The sequence below is a fragment of the Ischnura elegans genome, chromosome 4 (assembly GCF_921293095.1).
Source record: "Ischnura elegans chromosome 4, ioIscEleg1.1, whole genome shotgun sequence".
Classification (NCBI taxonomy): domain Eukaryota; kingdom Metazoa; phylum Arthropoda; class Insecta; order Odonata; family Coenagrionidae; genus Ischnura; species Ischnura elegans.
The window spans coordinates 14,973,268-14,992,322 of NC_060249.1; the positions used below are offsets into that span (position 1 = coordinate 14,973,268).

The following is a 19,055-nucleotide window of genomic DNA, read 5'->3' on the forward strand; positions in this document are numbered from 1 at the left end:
CTATCATCATACAAAACAACATATCCTCATTCATGCAAAACAACACGCCCTCATTCACACAAAAAGTACCCTCACTCACACAAATCAATGTAATCTCATTCATACTAAACAATGTAGCCCCATTCACACTCAACAATGTAACCACATTCACACTCAACAATGTGCCCCCATTCACACTGAAATATGTTACCACATTCACACAAAACAATATACCCTCATTCATACTAAACAATGTGCCCCCATTCACACAAAACAATGTGCTCCCATTCACACTCAACAATGTTACCACATTCACACTCAACAATGTACTCCCATTCACACAAAACAATGTGCCCACATTCATTCTTAATTACACTGTCATCCAAATGTAACGACATACATTCACACTATACACACGACCACACTCTTTATACACATTACTCCATCAGTAACACTCAACAAATTGCATCAATGCAGCACTGTCATCTGACAAAAATAAATTCTTTAAATTACACTCACTAGCACTCAAAATAAAATACATATTTGAAAAATTTAACTTTCGTTAGGTTCCTCATTCAAACACAGCAGCACATTCACACAAAATGACACACACAACAAATAAACACTAAACAACATTCTTTACACACTTAGATACACTCTCATACAAATTTAACAAATTCTTTATACTCTAATATACACTGTCATTCGCAGAAAATGAAATTCTTCAAAATCCACCACTCATTACACAAATTTAAAAAAAATGTTTTTAATTAATTAATTTTTTTATTTCTCCAGGACTATACATGAACTAAGCATAACACATGGGTCAAATTTTCATTTTAATTGAAAATAACAAGGAAAAGTGTTAAAATTGGAATGGAAACTTCATTGATTTTGTTGGGCAAAGTAATAGAATGAGACAATTGAAAGATTTTCTTTCTCACAGTAAAATATAAACTAAGCTGAAATTTAAAGTTAAATATATTGAAAGTAATAATTCTTCCCCTCAACAAAAAATGAAAAAACAATGTTTCTGGAATGTGCAAGTAAAAAATAACGAATTTTTAATTCCTGTTTCTCTTGGTTTGAAATGAACTAGGAAGTAATTTAAAGTTAAATATGGGTTGGTGATATACTTAATTGAAAATAATGAGGCCCACATCTAAACTAAAAAATTGAAATACAAACCAAGGTGATAATTCACTTCAAAGCAGGTTTACACAAGATGCTGATACTACAAAGAGGTTATTTAAAATTTTCATCTCTCGTACTACACAAGCATTAAGAAGATATTGTAAATGAAATATGCGCAAAAAATTGAATTTTATTGATAATAAAAAAAAACTGGTTAGTTTTGGCAGGAACAGGTAATGTAAGTGGACAATTTTAAATTATGTATTTATTTCTCACTTTAGTACATGAATAAAGTAAATGAGCTCTATGAATAGAATCTAATGACGACAACAAGAAAAATGTATGTACAAAGCTGTATAAATATAAAAGCTTTATAAATTGGTTATTTTTTATTTTAATATCTGATAGTAGCGCATGAACTAAGAAGATACTTTTTTCATACAATATGCAGCTTCATTGCAGATGGAATTGAAAAATAATTTTTACAGGCTAATTTAACTACAAAAATTACAAATGCTAAAACAAATATGAAATTATTGAGATAAAAATAACTGATGCACTTACAAATTTGAAAAATGGAAATAAATTCGTGCATAGGTCATACATATATGTCACCAACTGCATTAGCCAGCGGAAAGTCATGCGTGGAAACTAGTTCACCAGTTTTGTATTTTGAAAACATTTACCTGGTTTGCATTGACTCAAACTACAATGTTAATGCTGCAAAAAAATAAGCAAGAAAACTGCCAAACAAAGTGGCAGTAAGGTAAATATGTGCATCCATGAAAATCTTGGTGAAACATGACTGTCCGCTGTTACACCCCCTCTCCACGTTGAGGACGCAGTTGGATTTGAGGGGGACATGCACTACACTACTTTCTACAGAACACTAACCAAGTTCTACGATAAAATCAAGCACTACTGCTACCATAAAAAATGCAATCCAAATCATATACTCTCACTTACACAAAAATACAATAATAGTTTCAATCACAAGCAAATCATCTCATTCATACCTAATTAACATTTTATATTCTAAACATTTAACCAAATAACATTCACTCATTAGCAATAAAACCCATTCTTAAATATAATGAAACAGCCATTAAAATGCAAAATAACTCACATTTTCTCATTCACACTGAATCACATCGTCAAAGATAATCCAAAATGCAATCTTGTGATCACATATAATCTCTTAATTTAATGGGCTCAAAATTACACATTCATTCGTTCTAAAATTCATACCTTCATTCACACAAACCGCCTTTCATTCGAACTAAATAAATAGGTAACCTCATTCATATACAAAATAGCATATCCAAATTCACGCCAAACATAACTTCTCTCATTCACACAAAACAACGTAAATTCTTATTCAAACTAAATTAATACTTTCATTCAAACTAAATAACACTTTCTCATTCACACTACATGGTATACCCAAATTTGCACAAAAGCATACTTTATATCATTCACACAAAGTAGCTAACTATTGTACGCACCTCATTAATACCTTAATTCACTCTAAACAACATTCACTCATTCACACTAAATAACACCATTATAAAAGATATTTAAAGTACATCCATTCACACTAAATGAAATGCTATCATTTACCCAAAATTACACTCTCGTACATACTAAAAAACTTACTCTCATTAAAAAAAAATAATTCTCATTCATACTATTTAACATAACATCATTCAAACGAAATGGCACGCTTATACACACTAAATAGCATACCCTCAATTTCTCGAAATAGTACCTTCATTCACTCTCTTCTCACTCAAGTACTCACATTCACACGCATTACCCTCAATCACACAAAATAGGAAACATACTAACTAACAAACTATCATTCACGCTAATGGACATACCTTCATTCACACAAAATAATATGACCTCATTAACACTAAATAAGATGATATCATTCACACAAAGTGAGACTCTCATACAAACTTAACATACCCTCATTCACTCAAAATAACATACTCATTCACACTATTTAATATACTTTCATTCACACAAAATAAAACCCTTATACACACTAAACAACATATACTCAATCACACAAAATAACTAACCCTCAATCACACAAAATAGTAAACCTACTAACATACCATCATTCACGCTAATTAACATACCTTAAATCACACAAATACATAACCTCATTCACACTAAATAAGATGCTATCATTCACACAAAATGACACTCTCATACAAACTAAAAAACATACCCTCATTCGCTCAAAATAACATACCCTCATTCATACAAAATAACATACTCATTCACACCAAATAAAATGCAATTATTCACCTAAAATCATTCACCCTCATACAATCCGAACAACATACCTTCATTCACACAAATAGCACTCTCATTCTCACAAAATACATTCTCTCATTCACACAAAATAGCATACTCCTTCACACTAAATAACATACCATTATTCACGTTAATTAGCATCCATCATTCACACAAAATAACACCCTTGTATGCATACCATCAATCACATCAAAATAAAATACCCTCAATCACACAAAATATCATACCCGAAATCTTTCAAAAGAACAACCTCATTCAAACAAAAAAAACCTCATTCACACAAAGTAACGTACGCTCACTCACACTAAATGACATACAATCATTCATGCTGAACTATATCCTCCCAGACACACCAAATCATATTTTTTAATTGAAAATGTCAGTGATCAAAAAATACAGAATGAAACAAACATTTGAAATAGGCTCAAAATATCAATCGCAAAATAAAGTTCAGTTCCTCTGACTGCAGATTGCCATTCTTCATTTCTTCAGTCTTCAAAAAATTCCTCTTGCATCTTCAATTCTTCAAGGCTTCAGCCCTTCAGGTTGCACTCTGTATATGTTGTTCCATTTTTCACTTTTCTAAGTTCCTGTGTCACTGCTCTAAGTCTACGTATATTAAGTCCACACTTATTTTCTTCCTTATGCCACAATGTCAATGTCCATGAATGCAAGCTGGCGCACTCCCCCTATATTGTAAGAAAAACGTCACATGTATTCAACAATAAGATAGAAAGGTCTCTTATTAAGTAAAAAATTATAATTCTTGAAATAACCAAATGGAATTTAATTGAAAATGAAATATAGGGCAATAATGATGACGTTTGATGCATCAAAATTGCAGAAATCCAATTATTTTTTTTTGCTCAATATTTAGTCCCATTTTAAATATTTGTATTTTCTTAAGTGAATAATATTTCTTTCTTCAGAAGAAAATCAAAATGAACTAGAGGATATAAAAGGATAGCAAAAATAATTTCAAGTACATATATAATTTTGTCTAATGGCATGATAATGATTTTATTACTTAATAACCCTGTAAACACAATGAGTTGCAGCAACGTTGCAGTCAGGTTGCACGAGGTTGCAGAGGTTGCAGGGCTGTTGAGGTCTCTTTGCAACGTCCTGGCAACGTTGCAGACAGGTTGCACGAGGTTGCAGAGCTACTTAGGTCTCTTTGCAACGTTGCAGACAGGTTGCTTTGCAACGTCCTTACAACAATTTTCCCTCATTCATTAAAATATGAAAATATTGAGCTAAAAGAATAGGTACCCACACAGCAGAGGATATTCCTGGAATATCCTATTTTGATCCCTTATATTCCTATTTCGTCCCAGACACATTGCGAACCATTGTGGGATATTCGCGGTATATATTTTGACTGTAGGCTTTTGTGTATGTAATAACTGAGTCACAGTTGTTACAGTGTGTTTCATCATTTCTTTTCGGAACACCCAAGAACGCCGTCCACCTGGGGTGCTACGAAATGCAGATTAATTAAAAAATCAATCAATTCCCTTAAGATGTAAAAAAAATCCTGCCATGATAAGTTTTCCTCGTTTCATAAAGAAGAATGTTCTTCGAAATGTGATTTCACTCGTGCTTTTTAATCTACTAAGGCGATGATACAAAAAAGATATATTTCCCAGTGGGATTTATTCCTCAAGTCATAAGGCGAAACTTAATTTTTCGCCTACCAAGATTTAGACTCCCGCCCGCGATGTCGAGCTATCGATTGTGGATACCATCGATGGTCGATTCCACCAATAGTCGATTTCCATCGAGAGAAAAACAACATGCCAACGGCCATGGCCGTTGTCGTATTCATGTGCACATTAATAATGTTACGTGAACTGTGTTGTGTTCTTCGTGAGCGGAATTGATCCTGCCGAAGCATATCAGCCTCTTAAGTTCTTCTTTTACTTGTTTCACCAGCACCTAGGCAATCATCTACTGTTACTACGTAATTTTGTAGTGTTATGTTTGCGAAACTTCTCCAACAAAAGTTTATCAACCGCTGAAGTTCTACTTTTGCTTCCTTCATCAGAATCTGGGTAAGTAGAAGTGTTGCTTATTGCAACATTTTTTATTTTAAATGAAGCATATTCTTAATATTTTCAACCTTCTCACACTTCCTGAGACAGCTCAGTCAATCCATCTTCTGTGGATTGAAAAACATTGCATATGCATAAACTTAAATTTATTTTAATGCTTGACGCATTGCATCACCGTAGTGTGGGAGGATTATGAAGAAAAACTTCTCGGCTTTACTATTTATTGAGTCATTTAAAGTTATTTACATTTTTTATAGTGTTTATTTTTCATTTAGGTGTAGTGGGTTTAAGTGTAGCTTCATGTCAAAAACATCTTCATGATGATGTAAAAAGTTTTGGATCAAAGTTCCAATCAGGTAATTGTTATTAAAAGAAAACATTTCAATCAATTTTGTGTCTCATTTTTGATAATTTTTTGTAGTTAAAGATGTCACTGTGATTTTGTTAAAGAGGGGATAAGTAATGGGATTTGATTTGTTGGAGGCAAGTCTATTTGTGCACATTACTCAGGGATAAAACCATTGGGCCATAATGATAAAGTGAATATCAGTTTATCTGTGGTAATATTATTAATACCCAGCCCAGTATAGGAAATGGTTTAGATTCATCTTCCTTTATGTTTGCTTGAAGCACTTTTCAATAGAGTGATCAAAGACTTTGAGATGCGTTGGCTCCCTTATATTGTTTTCTTCTGAGCAAGCAGACTGTTTGATCTTGATTCCAATTATGCAGGGTATCCCATTTATCTTGACCACCCGAAATAACTTTTTGTTCAGATGGAAGTTCAAAAATGTGTCAAGCAAATGTTCATAAGCCCTCAGGGGGACATTAATCAGCATGACTGCCTTCCTTGTATCTTTGTTTCTACAAAGATTTGAAGAGTGGTATGTCTTTTTTAAATGACACCCTATATTTTTTATGAATGACTGGTGGAGTAGTTCCAATACCCGCCTTCCTGCACTAAGTGCTATTGAGTCAGACATTTTTCATAACACTGTGTTTATGTTAATGGTCCACTGTGCTACATTTTTGAATAAGTCTTTAGGAGAGGAAATGAACTGCCAAATAAAAAATATAGGGTGCCATTTTAAAAAGACATACCGCTGTTCATATCTTTGTAAATAATAAAGCTACAAGGAAGTCAATCATGCTAATTAATGTCCCCCTGACGGCTAATGAACATTTGCTTGACACATTTTTGAATTTCCATCTGGACAAAAAGTTATTTCGGGTGATCAAGATAAATGGGACACCCAGTATTCTTCATGTAAAATTGTCATAGTGGATGTGTACAGCCTTTGGTTCAATGAATTATCCCTAATATAATAATTTTTATTTCAGATTGATTTTTTGAAAAGAGTTGGGGGTTCTACTCCACCAGATGCAACAAGGCGTGGGTTGAGAGCATCATTCTTAGATGATATTGCAAAATATTATTTATTGGAAGGCCTTAAAGGGAACATAAAGTTTGGACAGACACACATTCATTTGGCTCTAAGCTGTAAGTAAAGTTTTCAAATTTCTATTAATTAAATACTTCAATGAGACCAAAATATGTCAGTAGCTTAGGTATTTTCCTTGAGAGCTATCAGCAATCCATCCTTGCATTTTGTTGAAATTCTTGCAAGGACATTACTTTTGTTATTTTGTGCTGTCCAGCGCCCAGAATTGAATTATGCTCTCTAGTCTCTTGGGTTGTATTCAAAGTTAGTACTCTCCCTTTCAATACAACCCTAGCATTCGATTATTTTTATTAGCATTCCTATGATTTTCAAGATTGGCTGTTCTAAAAAATATCATGAGATAATTTCTGTTTTCTTTGAATGACATTCAATTATTGTTGTGCTTGCTTATTTCATTAACATTTGGACTAAACTTTTATTTCTCTAAAGTAAAGAAACCACTCTCCAGCCTTAAATTTATCAGGTGGATTTTGTGGGAAAATTAACTGCTTACGCCTTAATTATCGAGGTCATTTCAAGATCTCATGTAATGACAGTAATGATAATAGAATCGCTCAAGAAAATGACTAAGTATATGCAGCCAAGCTCGTGTTTCAAACCCTTGTTTGTCATTTCATATTAAGTAATTTGCCAACTCTTGCCTCATAGAAAGTCCAAATTTGTGGGCTCTGACCTAGGTGGCAAGTGCAATACTAATCCTGCTGATTTCATCAGCTGACCATCACATCTTATTGGTTATGTGCATCTATTTAAAAATGGCCCTATAAAAACTACTGTCTTAATTATTTTATAGTCAATTTACTTCTCACCTTTATAATAAGATGAAAAGTACATTATACATATTTTTTAGTAATGTAAACTTCTTCTGGTCCCATAGTTATTTCTGAAGACCTTCTTCAGTATTTAAAGAGAATTGAGAAGACGCAGCTGGAAATTTTAAAGGAAATTCGGGCTTTGAAAAGAGCTAAGTCGAACTGCCAGATGCCAGATGAAAGTGACAACGACTTATTATTGACCTGGAAATTCCCCATGGATACAATGGAAGAATTTGATGCCCTGGAGGTGGAACTCCTCAAAAAGCCATTCCACGCAGCTCTGGTAAAATAAAACTTTTGAGTGTCATTTGCTTGATGGGCTTTTATAAGTAGCTATTTGTGAGTTTTTTTGTGTTGTAAAAATTCCTCTGATTTTTCAGACTGTAGAGTTATGCAGACGAGGTCGGAATAACATTACTGAGGGTGTTTTCGGCATGTTATACCACCTATTTACCAATAACCTTGGTCGAAGATTTTCATTTTTCGGCCATTCCAAAATGAACGCTAAAAAAATCCAGTTCTGTGCCACCAGAACGTGTGCCTGTATTATTGGTATGTTGTGCTTATAAAATTATTTCAAAATGGGAACTGTTCAATAAAACTACTTGTGTCTAAAATCCTTACTAAAATTTAATTTCAGATGCTTTCCGTTGCAAGCCCACATTAAAGGAATATGGCCATAAGCACACAAAGGAGAAGGCAATTGACTGGTTCAGGCACGCTGAGTCAAGGCATCAGAGGGTGGAGGAAAGGAAAACAAATTGTAAATAAGGAATAATAAAAAAATTTCCTTTGAAACGACACAATTTAAAGTTTTATTTATTAAAGGTTGCATCACGTTACGCTTCTGGTGGCGAAGATTTGTGAAAATGTAGTAAGGATTAAATTTTGGCAGTAAATTGGTTGACGTGAGACGTAGCTGCAACGTTGTGGCAACCTATATGGTTTACAGAAGGTTGCAGGCAGGTTGCAATCATGTTACGTGTCACGTTGCAAAGATGTTGTGAAGACGTTGTGAAAACGTAGTACGGAGGACGTTTGGCAGTAAATAAGACGTTGTCACAACGTTGCATGGAACTCCCAGTTGGTTGCCGTGAGACGTTGCTGCAACGTTGTGGCAACCATTATGGTTTACAGGGAACATTCTCAGGATTACACGAGCATGGTACCGTGAGACTGAGCTTTATAACCTAAGTTCTACTGCAAATATGGAGGGAAGATTCAGGGAAAACAATTATGCTAAAAGTATGAGCCCGTAAAATAAAGTACAACACAAAATTGATGCACGCAATTACTAAGTCACATAATTTTGAGAGTTATAAGAAATAGATAATTTGCTGTTATAGTGTACGAATCTATAAAACACCTTTTAGAGCATGCCAATGGAAAAAATAAATTATCACTGGTGCACGGTGGAATAATGTGACATTATAATGTTATAATAACAAACTGACAATAATATTAAAATTTCAATGATCATATGATTCTAAAGATAGATAAAAGGAATCTAATCATGCCCACATTTCCCTACAGGCCCATGCAGGAGTTAATTAAATCGAATCATATTTTGTGAGCGAAAATTCGAATTTTTCGCTAGACCATATGGTATAAAATATCTTCTTTGCTTAAATTGCAGGGTATAAACATGTCTTTCTTGGAAATGAATTTAAATTTTTGATAGCCCAACCATCTGAGTATATTTAACCTTTGGAATGTAGAAGTACAAAAACTGTGCACAGGATTGTAAATTAACCTCGAGAATCGATTTCTGTGGAGTAATGACCGGGAAAACATAATTTCTTCTTGGAATTGACTGGAATGCTGCCAAAATTAGATGTCTATGTTGTGGTTTAGAAGGGCTTGATTGCATCTTTATTTGACTGCAAATTCCTTAAAGATGTCACGAGTACTCTTCATGTACCTATATTAAAAATTAGGATGGCGAAATCAAATTAAAAAAAAATTAAAATCGGGTGTATACCTATGTATGATATATAGAGGTCCGTGAATTTCGCGAGACGCGATCTCGCGAAATAACGCGAAATCGGTGAATAAAAACGAAATTTCGCGTTTTTTGCGATTTTAAGAGGATTAGCGAAAAAATCACATCTAATGAGTCATAATCTATCAAAGCCTAAGCCTTCATAGTTTAACGCTGCCGACGTTCATTTGCTATATCTCATTACGATTCCAAGGTCAATTGGCTCGTTTAGTCTCGCGCATAATGTATCCGCGTAACTGCAGTGATATCGCGCACTGTAGTGATTTCTCCGCCAGGATTGCCGTTAAATTTATCACAGCCTCTCCCTTCGATTCCCATGTATCAATCCTGAAATATTTAAAGAATGAGGCGCTTTCTCGCCTGATGAATTAGATATTATGAATTAAAAATGTGCGGAAAGAAATTTAGCGCGGCCGCGGAAGAGCGGAAATACAAGCTTACGCGGTCGGTACGCATCAATCCCGAGCAGTAATTCTGGTGACTCACCGCGACGCGTTAGACAGAGTTATTGGATAACTTCTTGCAGGAAAACCTTGAGCGTGGGTCTAATGTAACACCTTCGTTGACTTAAACACGGCCGCTGGCCGTTGACTTAGACCGGGCCGCCGTTCACGGCACGGCCTACAGCGTGGCAGAGAGTCGTCTCGTCAGAAAGCGGCCTGAATTTCACGTCGTCGTGACGTGAACGGCGGCAGGCAAAAAGTCGTTTCGTCAGAAAGCGGCCTAAATATAGCACTGCCTGTATTTCACGTCGTAGACGGCGCGCCGCCGCCCGGGCCGGATTGAAATGGGCGCCGTGGTGTCAACTGCGTGATTCGAAGACATCCATTCGAAGACACGTGGTTTAAAGACATCCATAGAAACGCATGGTTATTTGAAAGCACGAAGCGCTAGCAGTGGGGGAAGGGAGGGAAGGAACAGAGTGGATAGGAGGAGAGGGGGTACTCCTTATTAGCGGACGGATCGTCGGATATTCGGCTCTCCACTGAGCTACAATAAAAAAATCATTTCGATATTGGCCAAATATAAAATCTGATTCTTCAGGTGAGAAAGCGTCTGATTATAGATGTTTCAGGATAGATAAATGGGAGATAATTTTTTTTTGGCAAGTTTGGCATTTGGAAATTAATGATTAATGGGCAAGTTTCTTTGAATCCGATTATTTTTTATTACGCGTGCTTCTTTCACTGCCTTTCGTGACCGATTGGCAACACCTGTAATCAAAACTAAGCGATTTTGTTGTATCTAGCTGCTGTCCTACCTTCCCTCAACACCTGGGTGAGGGGTATCGAAAGTGACCCATGACATGAAACATTTCAGCCAATTTGTAAGATATACAGTACTATGGTTATACCGTAGCTACCCAGCACTCAGTTTGAAAACACCATCGTGACAGGTTGTGTTATGCGGTTGGACTGTTTTTTTATCGTAGTTCCAGCTTATAATAACGAACGAAGGATAGGCATTTTAAAATGCCAAAAGCTAGTGATAATATTCATACCAGGGCAAGTGAATTCAGCTGAGAAGGATTTTATGTGAAAGACAGAGTATTACTGTGCAAAGTTGGTGATAAAAGATTTTAAAGATGTGACACTTAGTTAAAGCACATGAGTAGCGATACACATTAGCGTGCGAAAGAAAAAGGACCCGCAAAACGACAGCTATTATTTGAACTCACAGTCACTCAGTCAATGAAAGCAAAGGAGGAGCTTGTTGTTGCTACTACAGATTTTTACTACTAAGAATTTTTAAAGGCTTTATTTAGTGTAGAGAAACTTGACAATTCAAAAAATTCTGGAATGGCTCTCGAAGTGAGGTAGTGGAAATTTGCCGTTTCCCGATCGTATTCACCAAGACTACATACTTGAACCATTCATATACCATGAACCGATATAAGTTGAACCATTTCTTTCATTTAGTTTTATAAGAAATTTTGCACAATCGAAATTGTGTTAAATGTTATATAAAATGCTTAATAAAAGTATAAACATTCATGAAATGTGTACCATAAAATACTAAAACGCCTATAAGTGTGGGAAAATTTTAGAATTATAATATAACTGCCAAGGTTTTCTATAACACCGAAATCACATGGTTTTAAAGCGAATTTTAGCAAAAAATAAAACCACTTTCACGGACATCTAATGATATATTCATTGTGAATAACTTCTTACAATATGAATTTTATTTCATAAAACTTGGGAAAAAAGTATTTTTCATCACCTATTACATCAACTATTTTTTGCAAACATTTTAATTTTCTAAATATTAAAATTTTTAATATCTAAATATTTAACTGGATTCATAGTGCATTGTAGAGTTTATTTCGACAATTGATTGAATCAAACAAAAAGTAAACGTCTCATTTTGAGATAAGCGTAACTCTCAACCATTTGATAACAATTTCCAGCAAGGAAGCTTTGATCGACTATTTTAGGCTGAAGTTTAACCAGCATCTCATGCAATTCGTACATTTTACATTTGCCAAGAATAGGGTAGTTTCCTTCATCAAAGAAAACGAAAAGCATTGATTGCTATTCGTTACCAACCATTAGTGTATTCATAATATCCTAATTATTTGGTTTTATTAATCCCAGTTTAGACGGATGGCAATGGTCAATTTTAACTGCATTTGAAAAAGGCCAGATTGGCGCCCATGCGATGCCACTTCACGTAACGTCACAGGGACATAGTTTCTATACGAGTAGATAGAAGTTTTACATCGTCTGAGGTTACCAATGAGTCACAGAGCTTAGGGAAACATCTCTTAATAATCACCTATTAAAACTGGCTATGGTCGGAAAGTTTCCTTTGTTTGGTAAGGCATTAATAATCCGTATTTAAGCCAAGCGCTACCTGCCAGCGGGGTACTCTGCTACATGCTAGCAGCCTGCATCGTTTCAGCGCTCAAAGCCTCGCCCCAAGGTCACCTCACAATACGGTAGCGGGAACCAGAATGCGTCACACGGGCTTTTCCCATCATTCCTACTAAGCCGTCGCGTTTTCGCGCGCTTGAAAATATTCACTTTTCATTAAGTCGCGAAAAATAGATATCGCCATTTAAAAATCTAAAAGTGTGAAATGCGTACTATAGAATTAATAATCTTTTGATTTAGGCAATAAAGAAATAAAAGGAAACCACCCTATTACACTGATTGTGAGATTCTGATATTCCAGAATTATTAGCCGACAGCGTCCAGAAGATTGGCAACGCCGGAGAAATGCGAGGGGAGGGGTGACCGATGACCTGATATAGATGGTTAAATTGCTAAATGGAATATCAGTCGAATGATTCTCTAGCTTATACAGTTCAATTTCTGTTACTCTCACAAGCTGAAAAAGTTCTCTCATCAAGTCTTAATCCTTGCCAACTTCCCTCGCTTGCCATGATTGTATTATATATCTTATGAGATCTCACTCAACATTAACTTAAATTAGGTCGCCAAATTTCGGATGTCTGCTGCCATTTCCTCACACTTTTATTGGATGAAATATTAAACTTTATATTTAAATGTAAATATAATATAAATTAATGAAATATAGAAAATTAGATATATATTATAAAATTACTTCCACTTGTAGTATGGTACGCCTATCAGGCCCCTTTCAGACGGGACGGCTTTTTGCCGGCCGCCGTCCACGGCACGGCACCGTGACTTTAAATAACCAAAAGTCGCTATGGGTGTCTTCAGACGAGCCGAATCGCGCCGTGTACGGCACGGCACCGTGGACGGCCGCCGTGGTATCCACGGCTCCCATTTCAATCCGGCCCGGCGTACGCCGTCCACGGCGTGAAATGAACACTGTGGTGTATTGGGCTGTTCAGACGCGTCGACTTCTGCCGTCCGCCGTGTAGTCCTATAGAATTCAGAGCAGCGTGACCAGCGAAGAAATACGGACATGAATAATATTTCATCGTTCCCATATTTTAAATTGGCCGAAAAAATGGACAAATATGGTAGGTATAAGTATTCCATTAATGTCGAACACGCACAGATAATTACAAAGAAAAACCGAGGCTCGCCGATTGGAATGATGAATAAACTCTTGTTGTTAGACGATTGGTATGACATTCTGCAGCATGGAAGTGGAAGGGACTGTTTTTCTACCGAATACCAGTCATGCAATTACGCGAGCGGTATGTCCAACAGCTATCAGCCTATCTAGAGCTAATTATTTATTTAAATGGAGAAATGGAGAAAAAATGCTAAAATATGTGTATTCTATTAAGTAAGTAATAAGACTAGTGATATACGAAAAAATAGTCTATATGACTATATGTATATATCAATTGTAAATTACGCCGAGTTACGACATTCCATACCATCGGGGAGCTGCCGCGGACTGCGAGCGCCGATAAAACATCGATTTTTATTTTGCTTGATTCTAATGGTCGTAGTTGATTTCTTTGGATGGACACTTTAGGTTTAAAAGGTTTGATGTAATTTAACGTAAATATCTTGAGGTTACACGGTGATCCTTTTCTTATAATCCCAAATAAATACAAAATTTCGACGAGAAACAGAGTCCTCCAATTTGTATCGTATCGACGATAAATATCGCAAGACAGCGAAGAAATTAGGTTATATGAAATGTAAATTAAATGTGGCAACAAATAAATTATATCTTATACATAATTCTTTTGCTAAAAAATTCACTTTCCAATGTCCGTCGAGCACGGTATTCCCCGTGGCCAGCAGAAAGCTCCGAACTGTGCCGCACGTTCGAAAAATCGATCTAAAATTCGGCGTCGCGGGTGGTCGCAATTCTTCTTTTGGTATCATTCTCTATAGGTTTTGTTGTATTTGTGATGCAAATACCTCGAGGTAACTCGTTGATTCTTTTTTATAATCCTACATGAACATAAAAGCGGGACCTGAGGATAGTCATTTCAACTTTTTTAAAGGAATTCTACCAAGCCTGCATAACCTCAAGGATGCGGAAACAGTCAACTTCCAAATCGAGTTATTGAACATTCTGCAGAGGATACAGCAGTCGCGAGCAGTTTCTTCTCCTCTAGCAGGATCAAGTCATTCTCCAGTATCACTTAATTCTACGCCGTCAAATCATTCAACTTATTCTGTGAGAGATGTGGTAGTGTTTTGGGATGCAGCGAAAGGTTTCAACTTTATCAATATTTTGTGTATTTTGTAAAAATTCTTTGTATTTTGTTTTTTCTTCCTGTTTGATTTCTTTAAATATTTGAAAGTACGGGGAAGAATTTCTGATAAATAATGTTTTGAGAAGTAAACAATAAAATTCTAAAATCGGACTTAATGAAATAATCATTATGATGTACTCCCCATTTCACATGAAATTGTTAAGATCTATCACATTTTCTTTCTTTAGTAATGATATTTTGTTTCCTATGTCTAAAAATAATTTTATGAAAAATAATGCTAGTATAAATATTTTTAAAAAGAAATTATATAATAATAACCTATCAAATAAGTTATTCATTGGCTATTAACAGATTTCATATTAGTATCGAGGGTCCCTAAACTAAATTTAATATATCATCAGCATAGATAAACATTTTATAATAGTTTAAATTATTATTTTAAAATTCGCACCTAACCATGATAACGACTCAAGAACTAGTGAATAAATGTCGCTGATGGTCGTGCCGATTGCTTGCCGTACTGATCTCTGTATTTCACGGCGCGCCGTGTCATGAACGGCGACCGGCGCGGCGGAAAGTCGTCTCGTCTGAAAGCTGCCTAAATTTCACGGCGCGGAGCCGTGGACGGCGGCCGGCGAAAAGCCGTCCCGTCTGAAAGGGGCCTCATACTACGTATTTTTTATCACTTATCGTGCTCCTGACGATCTCGTTTTACCCGACAGCCTCCAGAAGATTAGCAACGCCGAAGCAATGCGAGGGGAGGGGGGACCGATGACCTGATATAGATGGTTAAATGGCTAAATGGAATATCAGTCGAATGATTCTCTAGCTTATACAGTTCGATTTCTGTTACTCTCGCAAGCTGAAAAAGTTCTGTCATGACTGGAATATAATGAAATTATTTTTTTTCTATCGATAACAAGGGAGAAATGGCCACGTGCGACACTTTTTGTGAAAAATCCAAAAAAGTTTCGGAAATAGCTGACTGAAATTTTAAGTGAAACACGCACGAAACTTAATGGCGATATGTAAAGGCTATCAACTCTAAAACAAAGACGTGGAGAAAAATGGAGTACAAAATTTGCAGTTTAATGAAAATTTGTGAATTTCGTCATCAAATGCTCATTATTAGTAGGGAATGATTCAGCCAATACTAATATGTATGACGAACCTTATGTTGAACTGAATTTTGTATATCAACCCTGACTGAATTACAAATAGTAAAATATCTGTAGCCGTAAAGGAAACTCCAGAAATATTCAATAGATTGAAAGAATATTTGCATGCGTTGCCATGCACTCTATATAGACATATAAAAGTATAGATAATTATAAGGTTTCCAAATAATATTCCACCGCGGCAAGGAACTCTTTCCATTCCAAAGATAGCACCATGACCGCAATATAAAAGAACATCAAGAAACAATTTATCAACAATTATCATCCTACCACATCGTACATGATTATAACAATTTTTAAATAATGAATTGACGAACAGAAAGGACGTAATGAAGAGATTGTCTTACCGTTTGGAAGTGCACCGACAGAATCTGTATTCGCGCGATTTTTCCACCAGCTTTCAGCCAACACCCTCCGAGATGGTTTGTGGCTGAAAAAAGGAATAATATATGGTACAGAAATCGAATTTCCGCCGATGGATCAAATATACTCCATAGCAGTGCACTAAAAATTATTAGGACAAGAGGAATCACTTCATATTCAGCCATATGCAAATTCGATGCGAGTGGTACATATGTTTTAAGATAAAAACTTTGAATTTTTAAATATTGAGCAAATTCTTCCGATTAGAGTGATAAAATGAATGGGACCTCTACCATTGGCAAGGATTTGCAAGGATCAAAACGCATAAGTTGAAAAGTAAATATATATAATTTATTCCTACCTCTTAAGTGATCTATCCAGGAGTCTTCATAATCCACAGCACTTCTGTTTCTCCCAAATTCGAATTCCCCCAAACTCGAACATCTAAGGAGAGAAAAATGATTAAGTTCACATATATGCAGAATTACAAACGTGAAAAGGCTGACCAAATAGCACCTAAAAATCAAATGAATGAGGCAGTCATTTAAAAAAATAAGCAACATAAAAGGGGTTGCCATTAACAAGGGGTTACATTAACCTTTTATTAGATGTAGGTATTTATGATAAATCGTAAAAAAGACAAAATAAGTTTAGAGTACAAATATAATTACTAATTTCACTCACAGTTTTTGCAATGTAATTGCGGAAAATATATTTCTTACATTTTCCCTTTAACGTTAATTTTTAACTGGAAGTGTAAAATGTGAATAAAAAAACGAAACAAAGTGCTTGTTCAAAATCGTATGACTTTTACTGGAAAATTTTTCGATTGATTTTATGAGATTCCCTCTATGATCGATTGAATGAAAAAGGAATTTAATTGAGCAAATTTTTCCGTATAGAGTGATGAAATGAATGGGGCCTCTACCATTGGCAAGGATTGCAAAACTATTTTTTACTAATCCAATAAGGAGTTCCTTCACAACAAATGTTTCAAAATATGTTAACCACTTCATAATGTATCAGTAAATAAGGAGAACACTGATACTCGAAATGCACATTCGGTCATGCTGAAGTTTTAATGAAAAATATTTCAATAGCTTCGAAATTAATTGTTAAATATTAAAAGTATTCACACAAGTAAAAGAAGTTCCACTTGGTAAAAGAAATGTTGAAATTGTGTTGGGGAAAAAAAGAATATCGATTATTGATACCTAAGATGATGCATGCCATGGAAATACATAAAAATTGGAAAAGATATAAAGAGACTGATTACATGCTGTGAAACATAAGTGGTGCGAGAAAAAGACATTTGAGGAATAAAAGAAGATATCAAAATTTATTTTTGAGAACAGAAAATAGGAAGAAGTATATTTTGTCTTGCATTTGTGCAAATAAGGCATAAAATAGGTAAGAAAGTATAAATGGAAGTATATGCATCACTAATTAAAAAATAAACTCGTCAGGATATAGTGAAAATTTGAATAGTCATATTAAACATTGACAATTAAATTAAACTCCAATTGGCTGCCGAGAACTCATTAAAATTTAAGCCTTATCATAATATTATACTAACGTATTATTAGCCAACTTGACATTAAGAGATAGGGAAAGATCGAATTTAAATATAGTATCAAAGAAATATTAGAAACAAGTGAATGCATGGGAGAATTTCATTTCACAATTATATTAAACAGAGTTATATAATTATGATGAAACTATATTTTAAAAGCTAAAACAAAAGCACAAGTGAAAAATATTTTAAAATTTAGTTTTTACCGTTTTCAGTGGCACCACCAAAAGAATTTCTGCGTTTATGGGTTACTTCTTGAGTTGTCTGACGGTATCCCTCTTGCGACGTCTTCATTTCTTCGGCCAAACGCAGGTCTTGACTCTAGGTAGAGAGCGGGTAAGTACATGCAAGTAAAATAAATGACCCTTTCCCCAAGGAATAGCATACGCCCCATTACAATATACGGGAAATCACCATGACACCTGGAGGAAATCACCACTTTCCCATCTCAGTGACACAGTTCCAATCCCATACACTGCAATGGTTTACAGCGCATACCAGGCCTCGGTTCGACACAAAAAACTAAAATTAACGCGAGCTAAAAATCCTAGCCTTACTCGACGCAATGATCACGGCCCTAAAGGCCCAAAAGCTAACCTAGTTTTGAAGCTGGGATCCTCTTCAAGTGAAGTTCCGATGTCTTGAACCTGGGGAGAGAGTACATACAAGGGAAATAAATGACCCTTCCCGCAAGGAATAGCATACGCCCCATTACAATATACGGGAAGCACCATGACACCTGGAGGAAATCACCTCTTTCCCATCTCAGTGACACAGTTCCAATCCCATACACAGCAATTGTTTACAGCGCATGCCAAACCTCGGTTCGACACAAAAAACTAAAATTAACGCGAGCTAAAAATCCTAGCCTTACTCGACGCAATGATCACGGCCCTAAAGGCCCAAAAGCTAACCTAGTTTTGAAGCTGGGATCCTCTTCAAGTGAAGTTCCGATGTCTTGAACCTGGGGAGAGAGTACATACAAGGGAAATAAATGACCCTTCCCCCAAGGAATAGCATACGCGCCATTACAGTATACGGGAA

General features: G+C 35.6%; 1 long non-coding RNA gene across 1 annotated transcript; it reads right to left on the minus strand.

Moving 5' to 3' along the window:
* Window positions 1–1,998: 1,998 nt before the first annotated feature.
* LOC124158294 lies at window positions 1,999–18,527 on the minus strand. Its single transcript, XR_006864762.1, has 4 exons — window positions 18,218–18,527; window positions 16,800–16,882; window positions 16,423–16,505; window positions 1,999–4,130 (listed from the first exon to the last, which is right to left on the minus strand). It is a non-coding gene; the product is annotated as an uncharacterized LOC124158294 (long non-coding RNA).
* Window positions 18,528–19,055: the final 528 nt, after the last annotated feature.